At 40.6% G+C, this 23,827-nt stretch overlaps 1 long non-coding RNA gene across 2 annotated transcripts; it reads right to left on the bottom strand.

Moving 5' to 3' along the window:
- Window positions 1-1,468: 1,468 nt before the first annotated feature.
- Window positions 1,469-22,849, bottom strand: LOC126253511 (uncharacterized). Of its 2 annotated transcripts, none has more exons than XR_007545990.1 (2): window positions 22,814-22,849; window positions 1,469-1,770 (listed from the first exon to the last, which is right to left on the bottom strand). It is a non-coding gene; the product is annotated as an uncharacterized LOC126253511 (long non-coding RNA). The 2 variants fall into 2 exon arrangements; XR_007545989.1 differs by lacking the exon at window positions 22,814-22,849 and adding an exon at window positions 7,703-7,838.
- Between the last annotated feature and the right edge of the window lie 978 nt (window positions 22,850-23,827).

Here is a 23,827-nt window from a genome sequence, read left to right as displayed (position 1 = left end):
CTGCTGACCACCACACGTCGTTATTAACACAGTAACACCAACCAGAAGTGCCTGTGATTGGTTGTAGCGTGTGAAGTATCTGCCTCTTCTATAGTTTTGCGTCCGGAAGTAAACAGACAAATGTTTGTGACAAGGAAGATTATTGAATTAATCACTGCTCGTTTTACTCGCGGTAATTTAAACGGTCCTCTTAGGTTCCTGCCTAATCACGCACTAGGAAATCGCCACATGTTCTGAGATGAGCAGCCAAATATTTACTTCATCCTTTGTTTTATAACCAGGTAGAAGAAAGAAAGTCAATCCTCAGAGAGTGCGTATACACATGTAAATAACATAGAAATGGTAGAACGTACTTGTGTTACATTCATCAGAAAATCCTAGAAAGTATAAAAAACACCAATATGAAAAAATTCTATATTGTGTGCCGTGAATCTTTAATCCACGTCCTTACCCATTACACTACGTTAAAGAAATGTGGTTTTTGTCTCTTGTGTCGGTTGTAATATTATCTACGGAACGTTTATATTTTTGATACGTCCATAACTTACATTTAAGTATGAGAGTGACATGTTTGTGAGAAGCCTTCAATGCGCCATTGCCTTGAAACAGCGTCCTGCAAGTTAAAATAAATACGCCAAAATCAGCTCGCATCTGCCCCATCAAGTGTCAAGTCATTTCGATGTCACAAGTACGCATAAATTTAACGCTGGAGCGAATTATTCGTCAGTTGAATGCTTGACATCAATAATTGGTGAAACCTGGGATTATTTTATACGGCTGTCTCGCTAGAGATGGAACTTCTACTTGTTTTAAGTGGTACAGCTAGGTCACAGAGATACGTATGGATGCAAGACCACTAGCTGCGCCAAAGTGCTGGCAGGGTTTCAAATGTAAACACGATGATGGACCAGTTTTGGTGTTTGGCACAGTGACTACATCATTCATTTATTGAATACCTACATAAATGTGTAGCTTCATCAAAAAATTTATCCAGAATGGCGTTAGGTTCGATGAAATCTTCAAGGCCTCGGAGAAATCAGTCTTGTCTCAGTCTTGTTAAGCAGATCTGGAATCCTGTTCTGAAAAATTTTTGCATCTTAGCATATGATCGATCACCAGACAGTTTTCCCATGGTTGCATGTGTGGCGACTGTCAACAGTGCTGAAGTGGCTGTTGAACGTTGCTAGAAGAAAACTAAATGAACTGAACAATATGCAAAAAGAATAAAAAATTAATTATTCTGTCTACACATAGTCTATACTGTAGGGAAAATTGTTGACATTAGCAGGAAGAAGACTTTTTTCATTGAACTAGACGATTATTAGACAGATAAGTCATTTTAGACACATAACCATTGTTGCAGCGTGCTCTGTATTATCAGTAAGAAATTTAATTTTAGAAATAACTGAATGAGTAGGAACTGGATAGGGAAATTGATATGTTAATTCCTCTTAAATAAAAGGACACATTGTGAAAGAAGAAGTGAAATTTATTGGGTGAGTGAGAACATTAAGAATATAACAAACATGGAGAAAATGGCCAGGAGAAGTTTCATTTCAGTGCCAAGTCGATAAATCCATTATTAACAGCTCGAGGTGATTCGGTCCAAGCTTATCCGTAGACATAGGGGTAGTAGTAGTACTGCTCACTGCCACGGAGAGTCTCTCTGGGCTCAGCAGCCACTGGAATAGGGCCAGGGCGCGGGAAGGGCGCCGGGCCAGGCACCGCCAGGGCTGCACACACCACAGCCAGCACCACCAAAAGGTACACCTGTAGAGAGACAATATCTCTGATCAGAGATAGTACGTGTAGCAGTACTGCTAGCTGCCAAAGTCTCTCTCTCGGGCCAGCTGTAGCCCCCACAGGGCATGGTTGTGGCCACCCACCCACCCACACACACACACACACACAAACGAACAAACAAACAAACACCACCAGAGTAAAAAGAATATCTATGGTTAGATACAAAATATGTAATAGTACTCAGTGAATGCCATAGCATCTGGATGCGGAACTCGGATCTCTGAAAGTAGAATTTCAGCGTCGGCTGTATTGACGACTATATTGCAGTTAGGCGAGAAATTTCCTTGGGTCTGTAGGTGATTAAGGATTATTATTTTATTTCTGATTGTAAATCTTATGACACTGACAGTGCCAGTGTGTGAGCAGCGAAATATGAACTCAGCACAATATTTATATATTAACAGAATCTTCCGTCTTTTCTTGGTAGAACAACAATATAATAAATGAAAAGCACCTGGTTACTTTTGTTCTACAATACTACTTTTATTGTTAACCGGTTTTCGGCTTACAAGGCCATCTTACTTACTACAAGGCCATTTTACTTGTGTATCACCACATTTACTGAGTATGGCCACACACATTTACTGAGTAAATGTCTGAAGATGGCTTTGTAAGCCGAAAACCGGTTAACAATAAAAGTAATATTGTAGAACAAAAGCAAACTGGTGCTTTTCATTTATTACAATATTTACACCATTTAATTTTATGAATCTTCACGTAATAATTAACTCTTAGTGTGCTTTGGTAGGAATATATAAATATTTTTTTTAGTTTGTCAGTAAATAGTAACAGAAAAATATGACAAAGATACTATATTAAAGTAATGAATTGCAGTCGTTGTGGACATCCTACAGGAAATGGACAACCATTTACAACAATATTCTCGAAATGCATTATTATCAGGTTGCACAAGTCTCTCTTTTGTCAAAACTGGCATTTAGAACCCAATACTGCAGATCATCTTCCTGAAAACTCGATATTTAGTGTAACTGTGACAGAAATACCTTGATATATTTGCAGTACATGTCGATGTTAATTAATCTTATGTTCCCTGGATAATTTGCATGTTAAATCGTAATGCATTGGAAACAATCATTTTTCATTCAAATAACAATTTAATTTATATATAGGGCTACATGCTGGCCATTATTTTAATATAAAGATGTGAGACATTAATTCATGCCCACCAACTTTCATACATTAAAATAACATAAGTTGTTTTACAGTATATAAGGTGTTGACAAAGACAAACTTTTTCAGTTTGTATGTAAATTTTACTTGTGTATCACCACATGAGAGATGAAATATTTTGGGTGCAGCATTGTGCACCCTTTTTTTGCTAAAGATAACCTTAAAGCAGATTAATGAATGACATTTTTTCTTACAGTATTGTAATTGTGCACAGTGCTATTCCTTTTCAAACTGCAGTGGGTTATTTACAATAAACATCATGAGAGAATAAATGAATTGCGAAGCAGTAGTCAGTATGCCCAACTCCTTAAACAGATGTCGACAAGATGATCGTGGGTGAGTACCACATATCATTCTTACACGACTTTTTGAGCAATGAAAACTTTTGCTTTTTAAACACGAATTGCGCAGAACAATATTCCATCTGACATTATTGACTGTTGACTGAAAATATGCAAAGTAAATCAGTGTACTTTGTAATGTTCGAAGAGTAAATATGACTTGTTTTACAAGCTCCAAAATGTGGTTTTCCAGCATAAATTATCATCAATACGGACACGTAAAATTTTTGCAATCCTTTTTTATTATTTCCTTGTTACGTGTTAAACACTTATCATTAGTACAATACCTCTAGGTGTACAGAGATGAATACGTTGTATCTCTCTGAAACTGAGAGTGTGGCACTTAATGGACACATAAATCTTGTTAAGCAACACATCAGTTCAGAGGCCAAGTACGCAAATATGTACGTCGATTAAGAGTGCGAGGTAGATGTTTCTTACATGTCAATAATAGTTTCTAGTTAATGAGTATTTAAATTGTTCAGGGGAAAAAGTTACCATGAGTTATGGCATGTCCGAATAATTTCGTTCAAGAGATGTCTATATGTTTGAGACCACTTGGTTGACCAGTCACATTTGCATAATATAGCAATTAATTAATTGGTTTCGCTACATCTCAAGGCATTTTTATGACCCGAAATTAGAAAGAATAAGTGCAAATATTGGAGAATGGTTTTTCTAATCCCTCAATTCGCCGATTACACTCGAGTTCTAGAATGATACAGCAGAAGGACCATCGGTTTTTGCTCTAGTTTCGAAAGGTAATAGTCCTAGGTTCTAGTCGCTGTCAGGTACACTGTTTGAAACTGCCACTAAGGTCGATATGTTTCATATTGGTCCCTCTCCAGAAGTCTGAAACATCCAGTGTGACAGATCCATTTTGTTCTGCGTTGCTGTGCCTACCATGATGTTGTTAGGCACGAAATTAAGAGCGAAGATCTTTGTGTGACTCACTCGAACAACCGTCGCTTGGCATGCGGTCTAGATAGAAATCACTAGAAGTGCAATAAATTTTCACAGAACCTCTGCCTGTGCTCATTAAGCACAGCTAAGCCTACACATACCATAGGCAATATCACAAAAAGGAAGATTTGACTCTATGTGAAAACAGGTGTGAATAACGACTGTACTTACTTCAGGTAGTAAAGGGTACAACAATCAGTCGAAAATAATGTTCGTTCCAGACAAGGTTCCGGTCACTGTGTTGCTCTATTGTGTGCAGTTTTAATGATTTAACTTACATTTACTGCTCTGAAGATGGTCATACAATGATCTAAATCTGAAATTGCAACAAAACTTATTTGCGACTGAGTGTTGTAACCTTTACTAGTAGTCATATAGGAAGAGCTGCGAAAGAAGAGCGTCTCTGGGCAGAGATATGATGTATACTACTGCTTACTGCTTCCGAGTGATTCTGGGTATCGTGCGCCACACTCGTGGAAAAAAGATAATTTAAGGTCAGAAATGGGATACACAAAACAGTGTGAACTTTAAGCTTCTCCTGGCGTATGCTTCTAAATAACTTTAGGCAATTTCGTCAAACACCAATATTTCGGTAGGTAACGCCCTTGCCATTTTCAAGTCTGAATTGCCTTCTGTCATTCTACATTATTAGTCGTCACTGCCACAATCTTCACTATCACATAACTTCTGCCAAAGCCTCTTGTTACCCTTGCACAGCTGGCGTACATTGGTGTGTCGAAACATTATGAACACTTCCAACCGTGATGTTGAATGCCCCCTCGTGGCCGTGTTGAGTCGTGACTCTGTATTGCTTGTATATCAACAGCGTGGTGATGAATGGAGAATCAGTCTAGTGATGATGTGATCTGCACACGGGGAAATCTGTTACCATAAGATGAACATCAACAAAAGCAAAACGAGGATAATGGAATGTAGTCAAATTAAATCGGGTGATGCTGAGGGAATTAAATTAGGAAATGAGACACTTAAAGTAGTAAAGGAGTTTTGCTATTTAGGGAGTAAAATAACTGATGATGGTCGAAGTAGAGAGGATATAAAATGTAGACTGACAATGGCAAGGAAATCGTTTCTGAAGAAGAGAAATTTGTTAACGTCGAGTATAGATTTAAGTGTCAGGAAGTTGTTTCTGAAAGTATTTGTATGGAGTGTAGCCATGTATGGAAGTGAAACATGGACGATAACTAGTTTGGACAAGAAGAGAATAGAAGCTTTCGAAATGTGGTGCTACAGAAGAATGCTGAAGATAAGGTGGGTAGATCACGTAACTAATGAGGAGGTATTGAATAGGATTGGGGGGAAGAGAAGTTTGTGGCACAACTTGACTAGAAGAAGGGATCGGTTGGTAGGACATGTTTTGAGGCATCAAGAGATCACAAATTTAGCATTTGAGGGCAGCGTGGAGGGTAAAAATCGTAGAGGGAGACCAAGAGATGAATACACTAAGCAGATTCAGAAGGATGTAGCTTGCAGTAGGTACTGGGAGATGAAGAAGCTTGCACAGGATAGAGTAGCATGGAGAGCTGCATCAAACCAGTCTCAGGACTGAAGACCACAACAACAACAACAAGATACTTTGAGGAAGGGCAAATCGAAAGGCAAATCGATACGGCCCAACTCCTGAGAAAGAGCATCTCGGAAACGCCAACTCTTTCCGGCTGTTCGCCTGCTACAGTCTTGAGCACCCGTGGAATGTGATTGACGGACAACGAAACTTAGTTGTGTAAAGCAGGATAGCGGCGATCTGTGGCAGATCCGACGGTCGATTACAATGCTGATAAAGGTAAAATGTTTGGGGCATATCTTAAAACACCCATTGCTAAACAAGGGATTCCGCAGCAGACGATCATTATGCGTTCTACGTTGATCCAACGACAACGTCAATTACGATTCCAGTGGACATAGGATCATCGAACTGGACCGTTGTGTGATAGAAACATGGCGCCTGGTCGGATGAATCGCGGTTTTTGTTACATCAGGTCGAGCACCGAGTCAGAATACGCTGTTATCCAGACGAACGGTTGCTCGGAACGTACAGCACGGCACGGACGCAGACCGAGTTGATGTCTTAGCCACCAAATTCGCTTTTTATGAACCACATATGCACCCACAAATACCCGACCCGCTATTTAGAGGAATTTAGTAACCTGTTTTTAGACATCTGGTGCAACATAACTCTGGGAACCCTTTCAAGGAATTGCACCATCCATGCCACGCAGAACTGCTACTATATTGCGTTCCAGAGATGCACCAACACGCTATTAAGCAAGTGCTCATGTTCTTTTGGGTTATCATATTGCCAAATTGTTTTCTGGAAACGTATCTCGTGATACTTATACATACATTAGAATACCTCCTGACGACATGCCTGCTTCTACCATTACTCTTCGGCTGTATCATAATTTATTCCTGTGTTAGTCTCTAAGACTTGACTCTTCTTCCCTCTCCTCACTTACATTTTATTGGAAAGTAACGTATGCAAATTTTTTGTATCAAAAAGATATTAGTTCGACGACAAACAGTTGTCAGACTAGACATTTAGTGGAAAGTACTTTTTATTTGTATACAACTCTTTCAATATTTTTGTACAAAGTTTTTGTCGGAGCGCTCTTCTACACGCTTAAGTTGAGCATCAAGAGGCTGGTGCCTGGGAGGCTATAATAGATAAGCTTTTATATTATAATGGCCAGGAGGCTAGGAACTAACTACTAGGGAAACTGACGAATCCAGTTGGCACAAATTTCCTGGATTCCCACTAAACATTTAGCAATCGACAATTATCGGGACCTAAGGTGGATAGCTAGTTTATCTACATAATATCCTAGCTGTAGCTCATTTAACACTTTTTTTCCCAAAATTATTACATTACCTGTTATTACGGTTCGTGATATCAATGAAATCTAATATCTTGCAAGTGACTTGCATCTGTACGTAGTATTCAAAAAAGTTAGTACCTACTTTCAGAAAAAATCGTTCACTCTGTTCGCTATTTTGAAATTTCCTGCCAGATTACTCACATATTGTTCCGAAAGTTGTTTGATATGAGCTGTAGGAAGCTAACTGAGAGATCTTGTTGGTAACATAGAATTGATGCCATATATCAGTGGCCTGTGACAATCATAAAGTATCAGAATCTTTGTAGTATATCCACTTTAGAAAACGAGAAGTCTTTTAGATATTATTCGCTGGTCCAACTTACGACATCATATGCTTTTAGTGGCCACCGATGATATAAGAATCAGTTATTACTGGTAGAACATTAAAAAGCATTTTATGTATGAAAGATATGTAGGTCGAGCTAACACAATCTTGTTCAAGACTTTGGAACAGCTTACAACGTTTTCAATGGAATACATATCCCAGAAGACAGACGAGGAAATACTTACGATAGCCTTCATGTTGTTGCCTTCTGTTGTCGTCGCTGCCAACTGATGCCCTCAGAACGCAGCTCTGCGAATTTATACCCGCGGGGTGGTCACCGAGAGAGGGAACCTGCATTGCCCCAGGCAAAGGCGTGGTGGGTCGTCCCTATGACGTTACAATAGCCAGCACCCAGGTGTCGCCCTACAAGGGACCTAGCAACCAAGGTCAGTCAGTCGGGACTTGCAGTTCTACGGGAAAAACGAGAAACGTTGGCTAGTGCGACGAGTCTTTTGTTATTCTAAACATTATAATCTATGCATTGATACTTTCAGGTCATTTCCCATCGTATTTCATGTTAATTGGCCTCGCCATAAGGAGGAAACTCTATAGGTACAGGGTGAGAGTCAAAAGATGATGGATCCAGCTTAAAATGAGAACTCTGAGCTGGTGGCTGCTTTTACTGTGTGTATAAGAGATACCCATTGCCCTTCATTTGAACCGATGAATCCTTTATGCTGAGCTGCGTCCAATAACACAATGATTATGTTTAGCTTTTAAATCGAATTTCATTATTATTGCTGCCATTACCTCGCACTTCAGGGATTAAGTGGTTGGCTGGCGTTACGACTTCACACACTGATCTATCTGCCTAATGGTCCTCCTACGGTCCTTTTTCCCTAGCAGATGCCCCTTTTTATTTCTTTTGGGGATGTAATATCTTCCCTTCGTTCCATATTGTCTTCCAATTTTTCACTTTACTATTAGTATTACATCATTGTTATTATTATTACTATTGTTATTATTACACAGTTTTGTCCCTATGACAGCGATTGAACTTGAATGTTACGTGATAATTCAATTTTGTCTTGTTTCCTCATTTTTCTCTTCCCAAAATCTCTTCAATCTTTAACTGTGTTTCTGTTTCCCTCTTTCTGTTTATATTTATTCCCCGTTTTCTTCCAACCAAATATTTCAAATTTCGTGCACATTAATTTTGTTTCTGAATTTGCCTCTTTAATTTGTTAGTTCCCTATTGATTCCTGCTTCCTTTAAGTCTTGAAAATCCTCGTTTGTTATTGTCCACTCTACATGTATGTTCATCTACAGAACGGTTGTCTGCAATTTTTGAAAATGTCTGTGTTTTAAAATTTTATTTTAGCGCCTTAATTGGCCTTTTCTTTTGTTTTAGTGTAATTTATTTTATGGTATTCGTGTTTGTTTTATCGTAGTAGTTTATTGTAACGTGTCCAGGTGAGTTTGTCTCTTCTGTTCTTTCTGTGATGGATGTGTTTTTTTACCTCCTATTTGTATTCGTCATATTCCCCTAGATACTTGAATTTTTCCACTCTTTGACCTTTCCTAATTTTTTGTTCATGACTTGTGTGTTGTTTTTTCTCTCCATATATCGAGTTTTCTCTGGATATCTGTACACCTGTTTTGGCAGAAATTTCTTGTGATTGTTCCATCCCATGTGATCTGTTGTTGAGAGTATTACCAGGTTATGTGTAAATGACAGGCATTTTATTATTGTTTTCTTTGTATGTGTTCTTCCTAACTGAATCTCTTTTACTTTTTCTTTCCATTGTCTGACAGTTTTGTCCAAATTCTTCTTGAATAAAGGCAGAAAATCAATCTCATTTTCTGACTTCTGCGTTTGTTCCTATTAGTACTAAAACTTCGCCCAAAAATTTTAATTTGGATGGGGTGTCTTTGATTGTATACCGTAAGAGTGCCCTAGTTCTTCCGTTTGTTCCATACTCTTCTAGTGTGTCCTCTCTGTGGAGTCGTAAGTCTCCTTAAAGTCTACAAATATGGCTACACTGCTGTTCACTTGTCTGAACGCCAGTTTTCGTAATCTGCTCGATACACGTCATTCTTTTTCTTGAGCCTGCTTGGAATTCACCTATCTTTGTTTCAGCTTGTAGGCCTTGGAGATAATTTTGTTAATGACGGGTAATAATCATAAACGTTAGTAGTTAAGTCTGTCTTGTCGCAATTTATTTGCAGAGTGCTTTCCTCCTTCTGTGGATTTTCTCCGTAATCCATATTTCTGTAAGGATTTGATGAATTTTCTTTGTTACGTTTCGGTCCATGAGTTTATTATTATTATTATTATTATCTCAGTCATTGTGACACGGTACTGATGAAATGGGAAAGGCTTCAACAATAGTATATTTCTAAGTTAACTATTTCCTCTAAGAACTTTATACCGACCATCCTGTCGTCTTTTCTTTCGTATACTTGTACTACTTTCTCTTTCAGCAACCGTCAATACTGCGCTCTGTCGGAGTTCAATAATCTCGGTTATCGGAAACTTAGGTTTGCAGTCTCTCATGTTCTCATAAGGTGAGAAGCCCGTTGCGTTGCTTAAGAAGAATTACAGGATCTACTGAATGGAATGAAAAGTGTAATGAGTACAGAATATGATTCAAGAATAAATCGAAGGAAGACGAAAGTAATGAGGTATAGCAGAAATGAGAACAGCGAGAAACTTGGCATTAGAACACTGATGATCACGAAGTAGATTATGTTAAGGGGATCTGCTTCCTAGGCAGCAAAATAAACAATGATAGACCGAGCAAGGGTCACCAGCTCTGGCAAAAACGGAATTACTTGCCAAGACATGTGACAGTGTAAAACGTAGGTCGTAATATGAAGAAGATATTTCTGAGACTATATTTTTGGAGTGAAGCTTTGTATGGTACTGAAGCGTGGACTGTAGGAAACACGGAGCAGAAGAGAATCGATGCATTTGACATGTGGTGCTACAAATGAATATTGAAAATTAGGTTCTGATAAGGTAAGGGACGAAGTGCTTATCCGTAAAATCGGCTAGGAAAGGAATATATGGAAACTGTAGGGGAAGATAAAGACTGGAATACATCCCACAAATAACTGGGGACACAAGTCACAAGTTTTGCTATGAGATGGAGAGGTTGGTGCATAAAAGTAGTGGTATTGGTGGCGGGCTGCATGAAACCCGCCAGAAGACTGATGATTAAAGAAATAAATTAAAAGACACCTTTACGAAAAGTCCAAATAACGAGAAAACGACAGCTGTACGAGACCCAGAAATACTAGCGTAATATCCAGAGGAATGATACCCCAACTTCAAATCACCACACGTGATAGCTTTAACATCCTAGCAGTCAACAGCCGAAGCATTCGCAACAAAATGCCAGAGTTTAAAGAACTATGAAAAGCAGTGAAGCTCACGTAATACTATGTATACAAAGATTGTTGAAACCTGGAGTTAACAGCAGTACGATTTTTGGGGAAACCTTAAGTGTATACCGAAACGATAGACTAATGATACATTACTGAATACCTTCTTTGAAAATTGCTTAGAACAGATAATTGAGAACCCCACTCATCATGGAAATGTATTAGATCTTATGCAACAAATAGACCTGCTCTCTTTGAGGATGTCCACATCAAAACCGACCACAATGATTACCAAAGTATAAAGAGCAACTGCAACAAGTACAAAAATATGGAAGCTATATACAGCGTGCAATAAAAAACTTATGAGGGAAAGTGACTACTGCAGAGTGTAAAACAAAGCACAGGGCTATAGATAAAGAGATGTTGAATAAAATGACATTGCGTGTCAAGAGAGAAATGCGTGAAGTTTTGAATGGTTGTCTTAGGAGAATACTGTCATACGATTTTTCACAAAACCCAAAAAAATTATGATCGTATGCAAAGTTCGTTAGTAGCAGCAAAGTTAGTGGCGAGTCGCTCGTCGATGACACTGGAACTGAAATTGAGGGTAGCAAACCAGAAGCATAAATGATTCACTCCGTTTTCAAATGCCCCTTCACAAAGGAAAATAAGGAAAATTACCCCAGTTTTATTCCCTTAAAGTACCAGTGAAATGAGTGATCTGGTCAGTGGTGTTGACAAACACCTGAAATCGATAAAACTGATGAAAGATTCAGGGCTCTGTGGAATCGCTGTCAGGCTCTAAACTGAATTTGCGGTGGAATTAGCCTCTCTTTCAACTAGAATCTGTCGTAGATCCTTCGAACAGAAAAACGTGCTCAGTAGTTGGATGAAAACAGAGGTTACATCCTAACAAGAAGGATTGCTAGAAGTGATCCACAAAACTACTGACCAGTATCCTAGAGATCAAATATAAAGAAATATCTCGAATAAAATTACTTCCTCCGCGCCAACCATCATGGATTCCGAAAACATCGATTCTGTGGAACTCAATTAGAACTTTTCTCAGATAACATACTGAAAGCTTTGAGTCAAGACAGTCAGGTGGATGCAGAAGATTTCAGAGAAGTTTTTGACTCAGTACCACATCCACGCTCATCGTCAAAAGTATGATCGTATGGTGTGTCAAGCGAAATTTGTTTCTGGATTAAGGATTTTTTGATAGGGAGGACACATCATCCTGTCTTGGACGAGACGTCATCCACAGATGTAGAAAGAAGTGAGTTCGGGTGTGCCACTGGGTTAGTGTTTTGGGGCCTTTGCAGTTCATGTTATGTATTCAAGATCTTGCGTAAAATATTAATAGTAACCATGGACTTTTTGCAGACGATGCAGTTATCAGTAATGAACTACTGTCTGGAAGAAATTGCTTAGAGTCAGATCTTGATAAAACTTCAAAGTGGCGCAAGGATTGTAAGATTAGCTTTAGATGTCTATAAACGTAAAATTATGCACTTCACAAAACAAAAACTTGTAGTATTCTATAATACCAATGAGTCACAGTTGGAATGCGTCAACACATACAAATATCTGGGTGTGACAATTAGTAGGGATGCGGAATGGAAATATCACGTAAGCGCAGTCCTGGATGGAGCATACCGTAGAATGCGTTTTATTGGAAGAATACTGGGGAAATGCAGTCAATCTAGAAAGGAGACCGCTTACATGTCATTCATGTGATCTATCTTAGAATATTTTTCAAGGGCGTGCAAATCGTATCAAACAGGAGTCACAGTGGATACGTAACGTATACAGAGAAGGACGACATGAGCGGTCATAGATTCGTTTGATCAGTGGTAGATTGTGGCAGGGATGCTGAACAAACTGAACCGGCAGGCTCTTGGAGCTCTTAGATATGAACTATATACACTCCTGGAAATTGAAATAAGAACACCGTGAATTCATTGTCCCAGGAAGGGGAAACTTTATTGACACATTCCTGGGGTCAGATACATCACATGATCACACTGACAGAACCACAGGCACATAGACACAGGCAACAGAGCATGCACAATGTCGGCACTAGTACAGTGTATATCCACCTTTCGCAGCAATGCAGGCTGCTATTCTCCCATGGAGACGATCGTAGAGATGCTGGATGTAGTCCTGTGGAACGGCTTGCCATGCCATTTCCACCTGGCGCCTCAGTTGGACCAGCGTTCGTGCTGGACGTGCAGACCGCGTGAGACGACGCTTCATCCAGTCCCAAACATGCTCAATGGGGGACAGATCCGGAGATCTTGCTGGCCAGGGTAGTTGACTTACACCTTCTAGAGCACGTTGGGTGGCACGGGATACATGCGGACGTGCATTGTCCTGTTGGAACAGCAAGTTCCCTTGCCGGTCTAGGAATGGTAGAACGATGGGTTCGATGTCGGTTTGGATGTACCGTGCACTATTCAGTGTCCCCTCGACGATCACCAGTGGTGTACGGCCAGTGTAGGAGATCGCTCCCCACACCATGATGCCGGGTGTTGGCCCTGTGTGCGTCGGTCGTATGCAGTCCTGATTGTGGCGCTCACCTGCACGGCGCCAAACACGCATACGACCATCATTGGCACCAAGGCAGAAGCGACTCTCATCGCTGAAGACGACACGTCTCCATTCGTCCCTCCATTCACGCCTGTCGCGACACCACTGGAGGCGGGCTGCACGATGTTGGGGCGTGAGCGGAAGACGGCCTAACGGTGTGCGGGACCGTAGCCCAGCTTCATGGAGACGGTTGCGAATGGTCCTCGCCGATACCCCAGGAGCAACAGTGTCCCTAATTTGCTGGGAAGTGGCGGTGCGGTCCCCTACAGCACTGCGTAGGATCCTACGGTCTTGGCGTGCATCCGTGCGTCGCTGCGGTCCGGTCCCAGGTCGACGGGCACGTGCACCTTCCGCCGACCACTGGCGACAACATCGATGTACTGTGGAGACCTCACGCCCCACGTGTTGAGCAATTCGGCGGTACGTCCACCCGGCCTCCCGCATGGCCACTATACGTCCTCGCTCAAAGTCCGTCAACTGCACATACGGTTCACGTCCACGCTGTCGCGGCATGCTACCAGTGTTAAAGACTGCGATGGAGCTGCGTATGCCACGGCAAACTGGCTGACACTGACGGCGGCGGTGCACAAATGCTGCGCAGCTAGCGCCATTCGACGGCCAACACCGCGGTTCCTGGTGTGTCCGCTGTGCCGTGCGTGTGATCATTGCTTGTACAGCCCTCTCGCAGTGTCCGGAGCAAGTATGGTGGGTCTGACACACCGGTGTCAATGTGTTCTTTTTTCCATTTCCAGGAGTGTAGACAAAGCCTACTTACACAATTTCAAGAACTAGCTTTAAATTATGACTCTAAGAATATGCGCCGGCCGCGGTGGTCTAGCGGTTCTGGGCGCGCAGTCCGGAACCGCGCGACCGCTACGGTCGCAGGTTCGAATCCTGCCTCGGGCATGGATGTTTGTGCTGTCCTTAGGTTAGTTAGGTTTAAGTAGTTCTAAGTTCTAGGGGACTGATGACCACAGATGTTAAGTCCCATAGTGCTCAGAGCCATTTGAACCATTTTTTTAAGAATATGCGAGAATCATTTACGTATCACTCTCTTAGGGGTCGTCAGCATCAGGTAACATTAATAACAGCACACACGGAGACTTTTTACAATCATTCTTCCAGAACTTTATGCGGAATGGAATGGCAAAAAAACTCTAATAACTGGTACCTGGTACGTACTCTCTGCCATAAACGTCACAGTATTTCACAGAGTGCAGATGTAGATGTAGATAACACTCCGCAGATGCTAGTGCGGAGTGTTTGTACATATCCCGCCAGACACGGCAAGTTTTTTGCTCATGAGAGCAACGGCACTCATCAACCACACAGTGACAGAACTTCTAACAAAGACCGTCTTGTAAGTGAAAGATAAATGATTTATCACAATCACTGCATACACTGCTGTAATCTGTGTTCCCAAACCATTACCTAAGCTGACTTCCAGTTCACAAGCGTTCCAAACAGTCAGTGCTGTGTATCAATCAGCGAATGCAGACTGAATTGATTTGCATCGAACCCTCACTATGTAACACATTAGAGATCGCAGTCCTCGGATCACAGCAAAAGTCAGATTGTATGTAAAATTATGTGACTACAATTCAAACAGTCCTTGCAGTAGTTATTAATTAAGCTAAATTAGTACTTAACACCTACGTTTTATTGTAATAATACTTATTTTATATCCTTCTCCGTACTTTGCTTTTAACAAGTAAGACATTTACAAATAAAATACTTTTTCAGCTCAAGGATAAACAATGTGCGTTTACATACGTGTACATATTCCCAGTCTGTCATGCGAAAATATGCATCAGAGCACAGTAATTACACCACCTCGTCAAAAATCTCATCGCAATTAAGAGATCAGTATCACAAGCAAGAAACGTAATTACACTCTAACTAACCGCAAATAAATGACAGACTGAGAGATCTGTTTCTGATAAGCACTACATTTGCCTTTTTTAAATTACAATTAAAAATCATTATGAACAACATAAGAAAGAACTTCACGCAAAAATCCTTCCACCTGTCGGTCAGTGCAGGTTTAACAGTTGCATGCCAGGTCCACATACCATAGTTAAATTTAAACGATGTGCCCCAAACTAACATGTGTTGTGAACAGAGTGTAATTTCCTAACTTCGAAACTCTTGAAAACAATAGAGTCACTTGAAATAAGTATTACTTGTACGTTGGAGCAGGTTAAATGTTCCCAATGAGATGAACACTCATTTTAATCCATTCAAACTTTCTTGTAGTTCTAGATACTCCTTTCGCATTGAAGCTCATATTACAGATACGACCGATATCTCACTGTTTAAGCATTCCAAAATGTAACGTACGTCACGTTATCGCTAATCTGTGCAGTTTCTTACGGAATGTCCATACCGCGGTCTGTACGAGCAACACAGAGGTACCGTGAAATTATAATATACCTTCCATCAAATACAAATGTCTTTCTGCCCACTTGCACCTTCCAGCAAAAATATAAATCCTTCTGCCTACTTGCAAGCCATCTGCTTCTCCGTGTAGTGGGACACGAAATTGAAACGTCACCCATCCACTAGTGTCAGCCCAGTTTGCAGGTGAATATAAGTTTCATTTAGTGGTTTGTTTATGTATTTTTGTAATCTTTGTAATTGTTGTGAATTATCTAAAGTTTTGTATTTATTTTTTATGTTTCATGTACGGAGAGGGCGGCGCAACGAACGGAGACAGCATCTTCACTGCCGGGGCCAGAGAGAAAATTGCTGGCCACTATACGTCGCGGGTCGACAGCCAGAGAGCAACAGAAGATCCTGAAACCGAGATGTTGCGTCGTGCTTCTAAAAACTGAAAAAATAAGAATTTGTAATGTTTGTACAACAATGACGTCATAGAAAGTTAATCATGTTGTAAATGTTCAGTCCTATCTTGTCAAGGCTCAGGTTCACGTCTATATGTAGGAAGATAATAAACTAGTGGATGCTACTAAAGTTTAAATACGTGTTCCAAGAATTTATTTATGAAGAATTATGTTAATGAATTATTAATTGATTTGACAAGATTATTAATTTTGACAACGTTCATCGCGAGTTTGAATCTCGAAAGTTTATTCAATGTGGTTCTAATATTTATTAAAGCAGATCACTTGCATTAATATAATTTCTGAGAAGAAACAAACGACATCTAAACTGAAAAAAGTTTGCGCAAACCAATTGGACTGAGTGAGGTAGTTCTGCGTATACGACTCAAATGATGATGTTTTAATTACAGTTTCGTTCAAGAACCATTCAGCGACCACTTTAAAAAGAGTTTAAATAATTCTGAAGTGTTTTATAACTGACGTTGGTGACGAAGTCTGCACATGGTCATATGTCAAAAGAAATTCATTCATACAAAACGTACGTCGTTACACTACATCCACTGCTCCCGATTGTCATCAAGATTGATGGGAACAGAACAAGACGTCAACTGTTTGTGGAACCTACAGGAACACCAAACATGGCGTATCTACTGGGAATCTGGAAGGGGAGTCTCGTTATCGGTAACCTAAAGTCATCCTGCAATCCAAATAGTTTGGCTGATTAAATTAATCACGACTCTGTTACAGTATACGGAGTGTCAGGTTATTACAGGTACAAATGAAAAGTCGCGAGTAGAGGAAAATGCAGCAAGCAAATAATCCTAGTAAAAATTGGTCTGGAAACCAAAGGTTTCCCCAACACGATGTATGTACATGTGCAGTCATGCCAGTTGTACACTACTTTTAATGTGTAGCTACACTGTGACAGGAATTAAGTCTGAAAATTCCCGCGTTGTCGTAGGCATAGGCAGATGGATGATCCGTTAAGCCCACTGCAAACAGGCAGGAAACTGTCCCATACGATGGTGGGTTTGGCGCTGTTCCAAGAAAGTGCTCCATGGACAACATGGACGCTGCCCAGGTTGAATTCCATACCAGCGTGCCGATATGTTTCAATATATCGTCGGTTTAACTTGTACGCTTTAGAATGTATACAATTTAGCTAGGACATCATTACGTTGTGGCAATGGTTTACTAAAGCTACAGAGAGAATAGCGTCTCAGTACATTGACTTTCCTAACGAGTCGTGATGTACTTTCCCTGAAATCAAGCAAAACATTGAGAAGCCAGCGGTAAATATGATTATGTCGCGCGTAAGCCTTTCTGCGTTTGATGCAAAAGACATTACCAAAGTTTCGAACCACTTCAGTATCACTACTGACTATCGTGCGTCGTTACCGACACAGATGTACCAACGAGAAGTGCCTGTGATTTGTTGTAACTTGTGAAGTATCTGTCTCTTCAAGATTTTTGCTTCGCAAATAAAAAGGCAAATATTTGTGACAAGGAAGAGTATCGATTTTATGACTGTTCGTTTTGCTTGCAGAATTTTAAGCTGCCCTTTCAGTTTCCTGCATAACCACACACTCGGAAATCGCAACATATTCGGAAATCAACAACCAATTATTTACTTCATTCTTCGTTTTCCAACCAGACAGAAAAAAGAAACCCAATCCTCAGAGAGCGAGCATTTGTGCTTAAATAACAAATAATATTCCAGTACATACTTGTGTTATATTCGTAAGAAAGTTCCAGAACGTGTTAAAATGCTACGATGATTAAAATTAGTATATAGTGGGACATGAAACTATAATTCACGTCCTTACCAACTACACTACACTAAAAAAAGCGAATTTTGACTTTTGTATCGGTTATCGTGTCGTCTCTTGAAGGCTTATTTGATTGATACGTCATAACCGACATTTAATTATGAAGGCGACATGTTTGTAGTAAATCTTCAACGCGCCGTTGCCTTGAAACAGCATACAGCAAGTTGTAGTACAAAATAGATAAATATGGCAAAATAAAATTGGCGTTTGCCACATCAAGTATCAAATCATCTCGACGTCGCTTCCAAAGCGTGTGATAGTCTCTGGTCGTAAACGGAAGTGGCGTAGTTCTGCCTTGAACGTACACTTTGGACACTTGTGTTATCTATGTGTCCATAATGAATAAGGTTGAATCAAATGAAAAGTTCCAGTTGCAGATGTCCAGTGAACGTGTTTGTCCTGTATGATGTTTATATCCAGCTATGTGTAGGATATAATAAATGTTCCATGTGTTGCACATGGGCATATGTGGCTCGTTAGCAGAGGTTGATAACTTATCACTGTTCCTTTCTCTCCTCCAGGTAAGATGTGGCACCGTATTAAACACCAGCGGAGGTGCCACTGATGAACGCTACCTAGGAAGAACAGTTGGGTGTTATACCCTTTCTTTGTGTGGAAGGTGTCCATCCAGTGGATATACACAGGAGAATATTTGTTGTGTATGGTGCGAAGTGTATTTCAAACAAAACAGTGTGTAAGTGGTGTTTGCGTTTTCGTTATGGCAGGGAGACACTGTCGGATTATGAGCGACCCGGGCAGGTGATGAATCGTATTGCTGATGAGACAATTTCTGCTAGTGACAATTGGATTCAGACTGATAGACGGGTCACCTTGAATGCCATTAGTGCTCAAGTACAGCTCTCCCATTCCAGTGTACATGCCACTGTGGGCAATAGACTTGGTTACCGGAAGGTTTGCGATCGATAGGTCTCCTAACGTTTGTCTGTGGAACAGCAACATAATAGACTGGGAATATCAATGAACGAGGCTGCAGACGAATCCATATGCCCAATGTTTCAACCGCAGTAGAAACGTGAGAGTATGCGGTGGAATCATGCAGGGACGCCAAAACAAAGAAAATCCTTTCCATAATATCAGCTGTTAAGGTCACGATGACTGTGTTCTTCTATGAGCAGTGGCCTCTGCTTGTGGAATTAATCCCCAAAGTAGAAACAATGAACACCAACAAGTACTGCGACGTTCTCCGACGGCTGCGACTAGCAGTCAAGAATAAACACCAGGATAATCTCAAAAAGCCCATCATCTTATTGCACGACAATGCTCGACCTCATGTTGCCAAACAAACACGGGATCTTTTGGCGTCGTGGAAGTGGGAAGTGCTAGACCACCAGCGTACAGTCCTGACCTGAGTCCCTGTGATTTCCAGGTTTTTGGGCCACACGAGAAACATCTCCGGCAGCACCACTATGGATCGGACGAACATGTTCAGCAAGCTGTGACAGAGTGGTTCCATACTCAATGCAAGGAGTTCTTCTTCTAGAGCAATCATCTTGTGCCAATGTGAGATAATTGCCACAACAGCTATATATAGTTCTATCCAGTAATAATGTCTGTACGTGGAAATGGACCTTTTCATTTAACTGCTCCTCATACATTTGAGAAGTCATCGATAACCTCAGATATTGGTGCCTAATACACTGTTTTCAACGTGGCAGATTATATATCATTTTACTGCTGGGGGAGATTTTCACCAGTTGAATGTTTGACGTCAATAAATCGTGAAAATTGGGACTATTTTATAAATTTTCTCGCTATACATAGAGCTTGTACTTCTCCTAATCGGTGGAACTAGGCGAAGACCACGAGCACTACTCGAGCTGCGACTGGTGTGCTAACAGGGTTTAAAAAAAGCATGTGTAACAATGGACCAGTTTTGGTGTATCATTATTCATTTACAGAAATCCTGCTGAAATGTGTCAGTTCATAAAAAAGAAAGGTGTCCATTTATCGAGAACGGCGTTAGGTTCGATGAAATCTTCAAGAATTTTGGTAAATCAGTCTTGTCCTAGTCCTATTAAGCAGATCTGGAATCCTATTGTGAAAAAAATTATGTATCTTAGAATCTAATTGATCACCACATTGCTAGAAGAAAGCTAAATGAATTGGAGAACATACAAAGAGAATTTAAAATTTTAATTGCTGTGTCTGTAGATATACTGGAGGCAAAATTTTTAACACCAGCAGAAAGAAGTTTCTTTCTCATCCAACCAAAGGATTATTACACAGGTAAGTTATTTTAGATACAGAATCATTGTTGCAGTGTGATCTGTATTATCAGTAAAAATTTAATTTTAGAAATAACTGAATGAGTAGGATGTCAACAGAATCTTCCGTCGGTTCTTGGTAGAACAACATTATAATAAATGAAAAGCACCACAATTTCTGTAGATGGCCTTGTAAGCCGAAAACCGGTTAACACAATAAAAGTAATATTGTATTTAAAAAAAGCAAACTCGTGCTTTTAATTTATTAGAATGAGTAGTAACTGGAACGGGAAATTGATGTGTTAATTCCTCTTAAAGAAAAGGACACATTGTGATAGAAGAAGTGAAATTTATTGAGTAACTGAGAACATTAAGAATACAACAGACAGAGAGAAAATGGCCAGGAGATGTTTGCTTTCATTTCAGTGCCAAGTCGATAAATCCATTATTAACAGCTCGAGGTAATTCGGTCCAAACTTATCCGTAGACATAGGGGTAGTAGTAGTACTGCTCGCTGCCACGGAGAGTCTCTCTGGGCTCAGCAGCTACTGGAATAGGGCCAGGGCGCGGGAAGGGCGCTGGGCCAGGCACCGCCAGGGCTGCGCACACCACAGCCAGCACCACAAACAGGAGTACCTGTGAAAAACAATATCTCTGGTCACAGAGAGCATGTAGCAGTACTGCTCGCTAACACAATGTCGCTGGGAAGTCAGCGGCATCCTGTACACACACACACACACACACACACACACACACACACACACACGAGTGATCGCGTGCGTGCTAACACACACAAAACCACCGGAACAAAAAGGTTATCTGTGGTTAGAGACGAGAAACGTCCATACGTTGTTACAGTAACAGCGTCTCAGCAGAGGACTATGACCTCAGCACTATATTACAATATTTTATTTTATGATCCCCATATTACAATAACTTTTTCGTCGTTGGCCACGCGAAGAGTATGGAATTCGTTCGTGATTTTGCCGATAAATATAGCAGAAAAATACGACTAAATATTACATTAGAACGGTGAATCACGTTTGGTACTACATCAGGTAGATGCCAGAGGCCGAATACGCCGTCATACAGGCGAAAGTCTGCTCGAAACATGCACCACGGTACGGACGCAGACTGATGGAGGGATATTATGCTTCGTACTTGCACCATTACTCCTTGACTGTATCATAATTTATCCCCATGTAAATACTTAAGACATGAGTCTCCTCTCCCATACTCTCTCGACTCACATTTTATGGGAAAGTAACGAATGTAACTTTCTTTTCCAAAAACATGTTCGTGCGGCTCCAAACAGTTGGCAGGCTAGATATTTAGGTGAAAGTCCTTTCTATTTTTATACAACGGTTTCAACATTTTTGCAAAAGATTTCTATGCGGAGTGGTCTTCTTCACCTAAGTGGGGCGGCAAGTGGTAGGTGCTTGCGTATCTGCAAGACAGAAGCTTTTGTATGATAATGGACAGGGGGCCGGGAACTAGCTAATGGGTTAAAGTGACGAATCCAGTTTGTGGAAATTTTCTGGATTGCCTCTTAACATTTGGCGAACTACGGATTTCGTTATCTTAGGTAGCTATCTTGTTCACGTATACACTCGTAGTACAGCTGGCCCTAGGTGTACTTCATTTAACACTTTTTTACGAAAATGATTACATTGCCTCTTATTTTGGTTTTTGACATAAATAAAATCCAACAAGGCGCAAATGACTTGCGTCTACACTTTCTACACAAAACAGTTAAGACCTGCTTTCAGAATGAATCGTTCACTCTGATGCAGAGTGTGTGCCATTTTGAAATTTAATATATTGCTTTGAAGGTTGTTTGATATGGGCTATAAGGAGCTAACGGAGATACATTGCTGGTAATTTATAATTCGTTCCACGTATCAATGGCATGCAGCAAAGCCTCAGTTATAAAGTATGGGGATATTCGTAACTCATCCACTTGAGAAAACGAGAAATCTTTTAGATATTCCTGTATTTCAGTGCCTGTGTTGTTAAGAACAATACAAAGTTCCTTCGGAAATGCTTGCTTGTCCGAAGGAACAGGCAAAGTGGCGACTACAGCAGTTGTGAAATACAAGAAAAACATTCGCAGCTGAGAATGTGAACAAACATCAGCTGTGTAAGGGAATGATGACAATGAAAATTTGTGCTGAACTGGGACTTTACCACTTTACACGTGCGGCCAATTTGACCGCTCTGAATATCCATGTTCATGAATTTTAGATATTATTTAGGGCGGTGATATTAATATGTTGAAGCGTCCACTGGCCGAACTTGTATTACATGCTTTTAATGCCTACTGGTGGTACAACAGTCAATTATTCCAGCTAGAACGTTGAAAGCTAGTTTGTCTATGAAAGATACATAGGTCGAGACCAACACATTATCAAAACCTTGACGTATCCTACAACACTTTCATTGAAATATATATCCCAGAAGACAGATTAAGATATACTTACGATAGCCTTCATGTTGTTGCCTTCTGTTGTCGTCGCCGCCAACTGATGCTCTCAGAACAGTGCTCTGCGAATTTATACCCGCGGGGTGGTCACCAGGACAGGGTACCTGCATTGCCCCAGGCAAAGGCGTGGTGGGTCGTCTCTATGACGTTACAATAGACAGCACCCAGGAGTCGCCCCACAAGGAACCTAGTCACGAAGGTCGCCGAGGTCAGTGAGTCACGACTTGCAGTTCTACGGAAAAAACGAGGAAACTTGGCTCGTCCAACAACTCCTTTGTTACACTAAAAACTATAATTTGTGCACTGACCAGTCTCAAACGTCTCTAATGCTAATCGCTCTCTGCACAAGAAGCGTGATCAATAGCCACTGGCTGAGAGCCAAAAGGCTGCGGATCAAGTTTGAAAGGGAAATACGCTGTTATTTTGTCTCAGGGGCTGCTTGTATTGTGTGCATGAGAGGTAGCGACTGTCTTTCATTTCAACAGATGAATCCTTTCTTCTGAAATACAGTCAACAGCACCACACAATTATTTTCAGCACTTAAATCAAATTTTGTTATTACTGATATCAATATCTCGCGCTTCAGGGATGTGGTGGGTGGCTTGTAACGCCGGAAATGCATATCCTCCTATTTCCATCTATTGCACTGCAAATTTTTTTCCTCATTTTGTTACCTGAAGATATAACATTTCTGTGTCTTTGTATATTGTACGAGGGCAGTTCAATAAGTAATGCAACACATTTTTTTTCTGAAACAGGGGTTGTTTTATTCAGCATTGAAATACACCAGGTTATTCCCCAATCTTTTAGCTACACAACACTATTTTTCAACGTAATCTCCATTCAATGCTACGGCCTTACGCCACCTTGAAATGAGGGCCTGTATGCCTGCACGGTACCATTCCACTGGTCGATGTCGGAGCCAACGTCGTACTGCATCAATAACTTCTTCATCATCCGCGTAGTGCGTCCCACGGATTGCGTCCTTCATTGGGCCAAACATATGGAAATC

The sequence above is a fragment of the Schistocerca nitens genome, chromosome 4, assembly GCF_023898315.1.
Source record: "Schistocerca nitens isolate TAMUIC-IGC-003100 chromosome 4, iqSchNite1.1, whole genome shotgun sequence".
Lineage (NCBI taxonomy): Eukaryota > Metazoa > Arthropoda > Insecta > Orthoptera > Acrididae > Schistocerca > Schistocerca nitens.
This window is presented reverse-complemented; position numbering and strand designations above follow the sequence as displayed.